Raw genomic sequence first — 9775 nt, 5'->3', positions numbered from 1 at the left:
TCCGATGTGCAGCCACCGTTGAGATGCACAGTGGTGGTGGTGGTTTAGTCGCTCAGTCGTGTCTGACTCTTGAGACGCCACAGACTGTAGCCCGCCAGGCTCTTCTGTCCGTGGGGTTATCCAGACAAGAATACTGGACTGAGTTGCCATTTCCTTCTCCAAGGGATCTTCCTGACCCAGGGATCAAACCTGCCTCTCCTGCACTGCAGGCTAATTGTTGAACACTGAGTCACCAGGGAAGCCCTTGAGATGTACTAAGTTGAGACCAAAAGGGCTTCTTTTCTGCCTTACTTCTCACTTGATTCTTCTAACTCGTCACCACCACCATCCTGCTCCAAGATACAATTTTTCTTTGGATTTTTTCCCCATAGGGAAAGTCAAGCCAAAAGTCCCCTGGAAGTACAACTATAGAAGTGAGCAAAAACAAGGGAAAAATTATTGCTTTTATTTTTATTTTTTTTTTTTTTCAGGTTGAATAAGCTGAGAAAAAGGTCATTTATTAACAACAACAAAACTCTAGAACAGGTTTTTCAACCTTGGCAGAACATCAGAAAGATTGGGGAACTTTAAAGATTACCAGTCTGTGCCCCACCCCAGACCAATCAGATGTGCCTGCCCCTCAGGGACCATAACATTCATATCATTACCAAATTCAGACTGAAGTATGGACAACTGTAGGCATATAAAAAACTTTAAGCCAGATCTCTTAATCCTGCACTTTAAATTATTGCTTTTAAATATTTCCTTTTTTGGAATCATAATGGATTCTTAGGAACAAAGAGAGCGTATTAAGAGTATTTTTAATTGACATAGATGAAGCCTCAATAAATAAACTGTGAGCTGAATCAATAGGTAAAAAGAATTCTATATTTAATAGTGATTTAAAAATTGTATTGGCCAGTGTTACCAGTCTTCTTGGGCTTCCCTTGTAGCTCAGTTGGTAAAGAATCTGCCTACCATGCAGGAGACCCAGGTTCGATTCCTGGGTTGGGAAGATCCCCTGGAGAAGGAAATGGCAACCCACTCCAGTATTTTTGCCTGGAGAATCCCATGGGTTGTAACCTGCCAGGCTCCTCTGTCCATGGGGTCACAAGAGTCAGACACGATTTAGCAGCTAAACCAACACCACCACCACCAGTCTTCTTAAAGAGTGTTTTATTAAATCTTACATAGAAAGATAACTTGTCACAGAGCTCTCTGAACCCAGGATTAGAAGGTTTAATTTCAAACTTTCCCCTAGAAAATGTGGATCTCCATATCCTACTCATTGTGAAAATTTACTAAGAGTGCAAGTCATCTAGTCACTCATCACTATAAAGAAAATGAATCAGTGTTCAAATCTTTGCATATTTAAGAGCAATCAATACGCAGGCTTTCAGCTGACATCATGTCTCCTGAGTGATCAAACAACCATTTGGGTTTCCCAGGGACTGAGGGGGTTTCTGAGAAGCAGGACTTAACTAAAGAAGTCCTGAAGAGATCAGGATAGGCTGATCATCCATGTCATCAGCTTCTCCTGCCCTGCATTTGAAAAAGGAGAAAAGGAAAACTAGAATCTCACCATTTATTTGCTGGCTTTATCCTCAGCCTATAGAGGCAGCTGACTTCTACAGTTGCTGACAGGTGGCACTGCTCAACACATTAGGGGTGCTTGTGAAGTGTGGCTGACGCTCTAACAGCAAGACCCATATGCTGGCGTTGGTGGTTGTTCAACATCAACTACAAGACTTCAGTAGAAAGTCTCTGAGACGTTGTTTCAAATGAATTCTCTGTGGGCTGTTGCTTGAGCATCACCCTCTCCAATCTCTGAAGACAAGGAAACTGAGAAGAGGGTGGCTTTGCTCACCCGCTGGCTGGCATGGGGGCCACTTGCAAGCAGTCTTCCCTGCTGACTTCAGCATGGCAGGTGCACACTCCCCAGGCTTTTAGGAAGGCACGACCACCCTCAATGCTCATCTTCCTTTGACACTACCTCCATCCAGAGATTTCACCATCTGTGTTGCTTGAAAATGGAGATGATGAACAGATACTTTCTGGAGGCACAAAATAGATTCCCATGCCCAGAAGTATGGTCAGAACCTAAGCCCTTCTGGAAGGATTCCAGAGCAGTATATTCAGAGTCAGCATTCTCACAACCTACAGGTGGGAGGTCTGTACGTTGTCCCCTCCATCCTGTATGTAGCAAAAAAACAAAAAGGAAAGAAGCTACTTTGTCAGCTGTCACTGGAGTGCTCCAGGAAAGAAGCTACTTTGTCAGCTGGCACTGGAGTGCTCCAGGAAAGAAGCTGCTTTGTCAGCTGGCACTGGAGTGCTCCAGTGAGTTTTCACTTATTCCATGATGTGACCAAGACTCCAAAATGTTTATGGTTTGAAGGAATTGTTAAGATAGATCTTTGAGGGGTCCCACAGGAAATGAATGGTATACTCAAGCTGGGGTAATAGAAGAGCCTAGCAACAGTTCTGTTTGCAAAGATGTGGGCAGAGTTCATGAAAACCAGCAAGGGCTGGTATATGTCATTCTAAGACCTAAATAGGCAAGTGGGGAGAGGCAGTGACAAGGTCCCTGAAAGGAAGTGACGAGGACCACCAGCTCGGCATGGTGGCCTTCAGTAGAGGGACACAGAAGCCCGTGGAGACTTGGCAGGGAGAGAATTGAAGGAATAAACGTCTGAATCTCCCTCTCCCCTCACTCTCTGATCTTCTAGTAATGCCCCCAACACCCTTTGGCTGAACATCCTCAGAAGCCAGAGGACAAAAATCGCATGGATGCAGCCCACTCAGATTGCCTTCTGGGACTCAGAGCAAGGTGCAGATAACTACAGAGTTACTCTCATCCCTATTATGTTATCACTATTTCTGGGCAGGCTAGAAATTTGTACTGCCCTACTATTTGCACTGCCCTACTATTGACCTGGGCTTCCCTGGTGGTTCAAATGCTAAAGAATCTGCCTGCAATCCAGGAGACCCAGGTTTGATCCCTGGATCAGGAAGATCCACAGGATAAGGGATGTGGTTTTCCCACCATTGTCTACATTCATTACTTAACCTATTTATTTTATTTATTTTGAGCCTCCTCAAGAATTCCAGAAATATCTATTTCTGCTTCATTGACTACGCTAAAGCCTTTCACTGTGTGGATCACAACAAACTATGGAAAATTCTTCAAGAGATGGGAATACCAGACCACCTTACTTGCCTCCCGAAAAATCTTATGCAGGTCAAGAAGCAACAGTTAGAACCGAACACGGAACAACAGGCTGGTTCCAAATTGGTAAGGAGTAAGTCAAGGCTGTATATTGTCACCCTGCTTATTTAACTTATATGCAGGGTACATCATGTGAAATGCCAGGCTGGATGAAGCATAAGCTAGAATCCAGATTGCGGGGAGAAACATCAAACCTCAGACATGCAGATGATACCACCTTTATGGCAGAAAGCAAAGAGGAACTAAAAAGCCTCTTGATGAAAGTGCAAGAGGAGAGTGAAAAGGCTGGATTAAAACTCAGCATTCAAAAAACTGAGATCATGGCATCTGGTGCCATCACTTCATGGCAAATAGATGGAGAAACAATGGAAAGAGCGAGAGACTATATTTTCTTGGGCTCCAAAATCACTGCAGATGGTGACCAAAGCCATGAAATTAAAAGATGCTTGCTCCTTGGAAGAAAAGCTATGACCAACCTAGACAGCATATTAAAAAGTAGAGACATTACTTTGCCAACAAAGGTCCATCTAGTCAAGGCTATGGTTTTTCCAGTATTCACGTATGGAAGTGAGAGTTGGACCATGGAGAAAGCTGAGTGCTGAAGAATTGATGCTTTTGAACTGTGGTGTTGGAGGAGACTCTTGAGAGTCCCTTGGACTGCAAGGAGATCCAACCAGTCCCTCCGAAAGGAAATCAACCGTGAATATTCATTGGAAGGACTGATGCTGAAGTTCCAATCCTTTGGCCACCTCATGCAAAGGACTGACTCATTGGAAAAGACCCCAGTGCTGGGAAAGACTAAAGGCAGGAGGAGAAGGGGATGACAGAGGATGGGATGGTTGGATAGCATCACCGACTTGACGGACATGAGCTTGAGTAAGCTCCAGGAGTTGGTGATAGACAGGGAAGTCTGGTGTCCTGCAGTCCATGGGGTTGCAAAGAATTGGACCAAATGAGCGACTGAACTGAACCAGTATATTGTAAGCGCCATGAAAGTGAGAATTTTGACATATTTTTACTGCTGTATTCTTAGTGCTTGTTGCAGTGCCTGGCTCAGAGTAGGTATCTGATAGATATTTGTCCAGTTAATTGCTGTTTAGTCGCTAAGTGAAGTCCAATTCTTTTGCAAGTCCATGGACTGTAGCCCACCAGGCTCCTCTGTCCATGTGATGTCCCAGGCAAGAATACTGGATTGGGTTGCCATTTCTTTCTCTGGGGATCTTCCTGACCCAGAGATTGAACCTGCGTCTCCCGTGCTGTCAGGCAGATTCTTCACCGCTGAGCAACCAGGTAATCCCCATCTAATGAATTAATTGTTTGTTAATTAATATCCATGTCTAATACCTATGCTAGGCTTCCCTGATAGCTCAGTTGGTAAAGAATCCGCCTGCAATGCAGGAGACCCCTGTTCAATTCCTGGGTCGGGAAGATACTATGGAAGTCGGTGATGCTATCCAACCATCCCATCCTCTGTCATCCCCTTCTCCTCCTATCTTTAGTCTTTCCCAGCACTGGGGTCTTTTCCAATGAGTCAGTCCTTTGCATGAGGTGGCCAAAGGATTGGAACTTCAGCTGCTGGTATATATCAGCATGTATGTAGTAAGCGCCTTGCAAATACTTTTTAACATGATGTTAAAGCCTTGAAGCACATTTCTCTAGCCAAGTTCCACCATTGCCCTGCTTGGGGAGGAAACATTTAAGGAGATGTTAGAACCAAATGCTTTCTCTTTGACTCATGACCAAAACCCCAAGGTCAAGATCACAGCTGTAAGTGTCAAGGGTGCCCACATTCCAAAACAGTGATGCAGTCAAGGAGAAAGACTACATCTTCTCCAAACCAGATCCACAAGGAAAGGTCACAGAGAGATGCTGGGTTCTACTCTGAAGTCTGAGGCACCTGCTCTCAGCTCCAGAAATGAAACCTGACAGCAGTGGCCGGTTCTGAGAGACACATGTCAGCTTTCATCTCAGTCCCTGTGTCTGACCTCACGTACACATAAGAGCCCCTGCAAGCCCTGAGCCTCAAAGATGTGCACTGACCCAGCCTTGCTCCCCAGACCTCTCCCCCAGGGCAACACTTGACATAAAGTGGTGCTCATCCTCCATCCTAGTTCATCCACTAGGTGTGCAGCTGATTAGAAATACTTTCATTCACACTCACCCTTTTCATTTATGCCCAACCTCCCAGGCCGGATCCCCCCACCTCTGAAGAAAACAAGAATCCTGATGAAGATGAGACTCATTTTACTGCATGCCTGCCACCTCTGGGACCTAAACAAGGTCAAAACCCTGAACTGGCATGCCTCCTGCCCCTTTATTAACATGTTTGGTTCGTGACAGGCTGCTTGAGCTGTGCTTCCTCCAACTTCTGCGGAAAAGCTCGGACTGAATCACGGTTGAGTCCACTGAAGGCTGCCCTTCCCCAGTGCAATCCTCCAGATGCCGTGTCTGGGCAGTTGCCTGGCCACTTCACCATCTGTCATCCTGGCCCGCTGCTCATGGGCAAGGAATGTGCCCATGGTTTACGGCATCCGGGTTTCCCTGGTAGCTGAGTTGATAAAGAATCCACCTGCAATGCAGGATACCCCAGTTTGATTCCTAAGTCAGAAAAATCTGCTGGAGAAGGGATAGGCTACCCACTACAGTATTCTTGGGCTTCCCTTGTGGCTCAGCAGCAGAGGTACCCAGGAAGATGGAATTTACTCAATCAGTCACATTGCCTTCACACACTCCACCCTTCTGGCTGGAAGCCCTTCCTGATTGCACCTGTTGACAATCGCCTTAGGAGCAGAGACAGCAGCCCGTGACATAAGGGAGAGCCGCCACTGAGTAGGGTTGGTACAGTATTTCCTCCTGACAACAGCTCCTATATTAAAAAAAAAAAAAAATTGGAGAACAACTGCTTTACAATGTTGTGTTAGTTTCTGCTGTACAACAAAGTAAATAAGCTTTAAGTATACATGTCCCCTCTCTCTTGAGCCTCCCTCCCTCCCACCCCTCTAGGCCATCACAGAGCACCAAGCTGAGCTCCTTGTGCTATACAGCAGCTTCCCGCTAGATGCTTTGCAAGGGGAAGGTCTCTGAAAGCTCAGCTCCAGCTGTTAGCCCATCCCAGCTATTACATTATCCAAAACCACCTGGGAAAAGTTCCCCAACAGGGGAAGAAATGGACCAGCTGCCTTGGCCATCTGCTTGTGAGCACTGGTTGCCTGTGTGCAGAACAGAAATAATTCGGACACTGTGTCATCATCAGGACTGAGTGTTTACTTTAACTGCCAATTCACTTCCTGGTATGATTTTTCAAGTGAGAGAAAAACCTATGTATAGAAATCACACTGCCCCCAGTACTCAATTAGCCACATTCCTTGGTTTCTGTCTTAGGACAGAATGCCATTTGATGGAGGGAGGGGTGCAGGAGGTAGAGTGGGGCAGTTGGGATAAAGAGAGGACATTTAATTAAACAGATGACTTGGCAATCAAATTGGGGTGATGATGAACTTGTTGCTCTGCACCATTTAACAGAAAAGAGAAAAATGTGCATCTTCAGGATACTTGCGCCTTCAGTGGAGGACTCGGGGAGGTCACTGCAGTCCTATGAAGCTAATCAGGTAGCATTTAGAACGTTGAACAGAAACTTACTCTCTCCCTCCTGTGAAAGGAAGCAATGTCATAGCTTCAGTGTCATCCTTATAGAAACACTTGGTGCCAATTTGGAGGTGCAACACATGTAGCCAAGTAACGGAAGCACCCCCCAGGCATGTACTACCCTGGGGCGGGGGCGGGGGGCAAACTACTGTGAATCTGGTTTAGCTGATTTACGATCCCATCTGAGAGTCTACAGGAGTAGCCTTTCCAGGGCAGTGGGGAATGTGTGTATGTGTGGTAGAGGGGTCAGTGGGAAAGGATGCCTCGGCCTTGCTCTATTCTGAAGCCACAGGAGGTAACCCACATCCTAGTTGATTCTCTGTAAATTTCTGTTATCACCACAGGACAGGCCAATAATTGGGAGAAGAGACTTTGAGGCAAGGAATAGCAGCTTTATTTGGAAAGTTAGGAGTCCAAGAGGATGGTGGACTAGTGACCTAGAATACCGTCTCATCGGAGTCTGGATGCCAGTTACTATATAGAATAGAGAGGGGGAGGAGGCGAGGAGGTAAAGAGGCCATTCGTCTTGCAAAGTATCTCCTGGCTTGGCCAGCATCAGAGATCAAGGTCGGCAGGGGCAGAATGTCTCCCTGTGAGCTGAATAAAGGCACTTGAATTTAACATTCGGGCAGAGGGGCAGGTTCCCGGAGGCAGGCCATGAGGTGTGCTTACAGCTATAGACAGCAGCCTTCCAGTGATTAGAGTAACAAAAGGAACGAAAAGCAAAGGTTAAAGGAAGAGATCCAACGTGGAGTCCAGTTCTGTTCGTCCCTGCTACATTTCCGCTTTCATGGCATACGGGAATTGCGAAAAAGAGTGACAGAAAGAACTCCCCACCAGCCATGTCTCAAATACCAGTCAGTTCGTGGAATCCGTGTCTGTGTGCAGGGCAGGCTTTCTGTTTGGGGTGCACCCAGGCAGGGGAAGACCTGACTCACCACTTGCATCACCCAAATCACCACACACCAGGGCGCTCCGATCCTGCAGCTCTCTTCTCCTTCCTTCTCCTGCTACATTCTTTCAAGATATTCATTTATTTATTCATGATGTGTTGAAGCTTCAGTTTATGATGGTCAATAAAGTGACATCACTATTTAAATGATGCAAGCTCTCTCTGCTGGGGACATTGCCAAGCCATGAAAGCCATACTCTCTCTCATCTTGCTGGATTTCTTTTCTCCCTCCACACATGCATCCCTGGTCACCAGCTTTATTGCAATGGCACAGACCATGATCCATGGTTTGCTGAGTTGAGACCATGCAATTTACTTTTTTTTATACAAGAATTCTGACTCCAGCATCTCCAAGATGTTGGACACCATTACACAGATTTCCATCCATTAAGTAGGTCAGGAAATTACTTATTCCTTTCACTGGGATTCTCTACATGAATCAAAATACAGAATAAGGAACAAGTGTAGATTAAGAAAGAATATTTATTTTCCAACTACAGCGTATGTACTTAAAATATGTTCATATTCAAACATAAATGATGTATTGTCAGAATATCATGTCACAGTCTTTTTCTGTCCTTAAGTGGAAGCAGTCCTGCATCATTGGCAGACTTTCTAAACGGACTTGACAATTGTGATAAAAAGATCTTAAAGATCTAGGATAGAAAAAGGAGTATCCTGATGGGAAGGACATGGCTCCCCACAGCTGGGAAATGGCTTCTTCCTAAACCACACACTCCCTATGCCCTGTGATCCCCATGAGAATTCTTCAGCCTGACTTGATATCACCTAGGAACAAACCTCTCCAAAGGAAGCTCCTCCAGCAAGCCTCTGCTATTCTGATAGCACTCACTGCTTTCCTCTCTTTGCACAGAGGTTTTCAATAGCCTTGCTTCCGAACATCTCTCCCATCCTCCCCTCCCTTTACTTACTTTTGTCTTGAAAGCCTCCACCTTCTAGGGAAGCATCCTGGATGAATGCATCCGGACTTGTCGCTTCAGCATCCTCTTCCCTTCCCCATCCTCTCCCCATGATATTTCGCATCACTTCACTTGCAGATATACATATATACTTTGCATTTCTCTTGTGTCTTGTGTACACACGCATGTGTGTGCTTGTGAGTGTGATGTTTCTCCAACTGGGTCTACAGATTCAGGAACTGTATTATTTATCTTTCATATCTCTGCTTTCCTAGGGTCTCTAAGACAGTAGATGATCAAGATGTGTGCCCATCAGATAAACTAAATGGTGGAGGGCCTCTCTTGAGATCTTAAAACTCAACTCCACAGTCACCCTTATTGGGAAATCATCCATCTACCTAAGTCCATGTTAGGATTAAATTTTCCTTCACTGGGGTTTTAGAGCACTTGACTTGCTCCTTTACTGTTACAACATCGCATACTCCATCTGTAGTATATACAGCTGTGCATACGTTTCTCCCCTCAGGACCGACTGCGGGCACTTGTGCTAGCTTCACATGCATTGCCTCTAACCCATACAACAGTCATTCTATGTAGATATAATCGATACTGTATCTATTTTAAAGACCAGAAAACTGTGGCTTACAGACATTAAAAGCAATAAACACTGAATCATAACCTGAGATAAGATAGTGCTTACACAATAAGACTCCAGCCCCTCTCCTAGTGTTTTCTTTCAGTAAAAGGGAATCCCAGGAGTGGAACCCTCCAGGCCTCTCTCTGCTCCCTTACCTCTTCCTCCCCAGGAGATACGGAGCATCCTGATGTGATGGTTTAGTGTGGAGGGAGAACCTGGACACACTTTCCTCTTATCTGTCCCTCTCCCTTCCCTTCCTCCAGAACAGGGAACATGAGCTTCTCTGCTTTACATACCTTAAGTCTTTTGGAAGTAGCCATAGTTCCTGTGGCTAAAGGCATGAGGGGTTACAAGTGGAGAAATTAACCATTTATTATTAAAATAATAAATGTAAAGTAATAATAGTGACTGTTATT

The 9775-nt window shown here is 45.3% G+C and overlaps 1 non-coding gene across 1 annotated transcript; it reads left to right on the top strand.

Moving 5' to 3' along the window:
- The first annotated feature begins 922 nt into the window (after window positions 1-922).
- On the top strand, window positions 923-994 carry TRNAG-ACC (transfer RNA glycine (anticodon ACC)). Its single transcript has one exon. It is a non-coding gene; the product is annotated as a tRNA-Gly (tRNA).
- The last annotated feature ends 8781 nt before the right edge of the window (window positions 995-9775 follow it).

Source organism: Bos taurus, chromosome 20, assembly GCF_002263795.3.
Source record: "Bos taurus isolate L1 Dominette 01449 registration number 42190680 breed Hereford chromosome 20, ARS-UCD2.0, whole genome shotgun sequence".
Classification (NCBI taxonomy): Eukaryota; Metazoa; Chordata; class Mammalia; order Artiodactyla; family Bovidae; genus Bos; species Bos taurus.
Note: the sequence above shows the minus strand (reverse complement) of the source record. Positions and strands in the feature narration are given on the sequence as shown.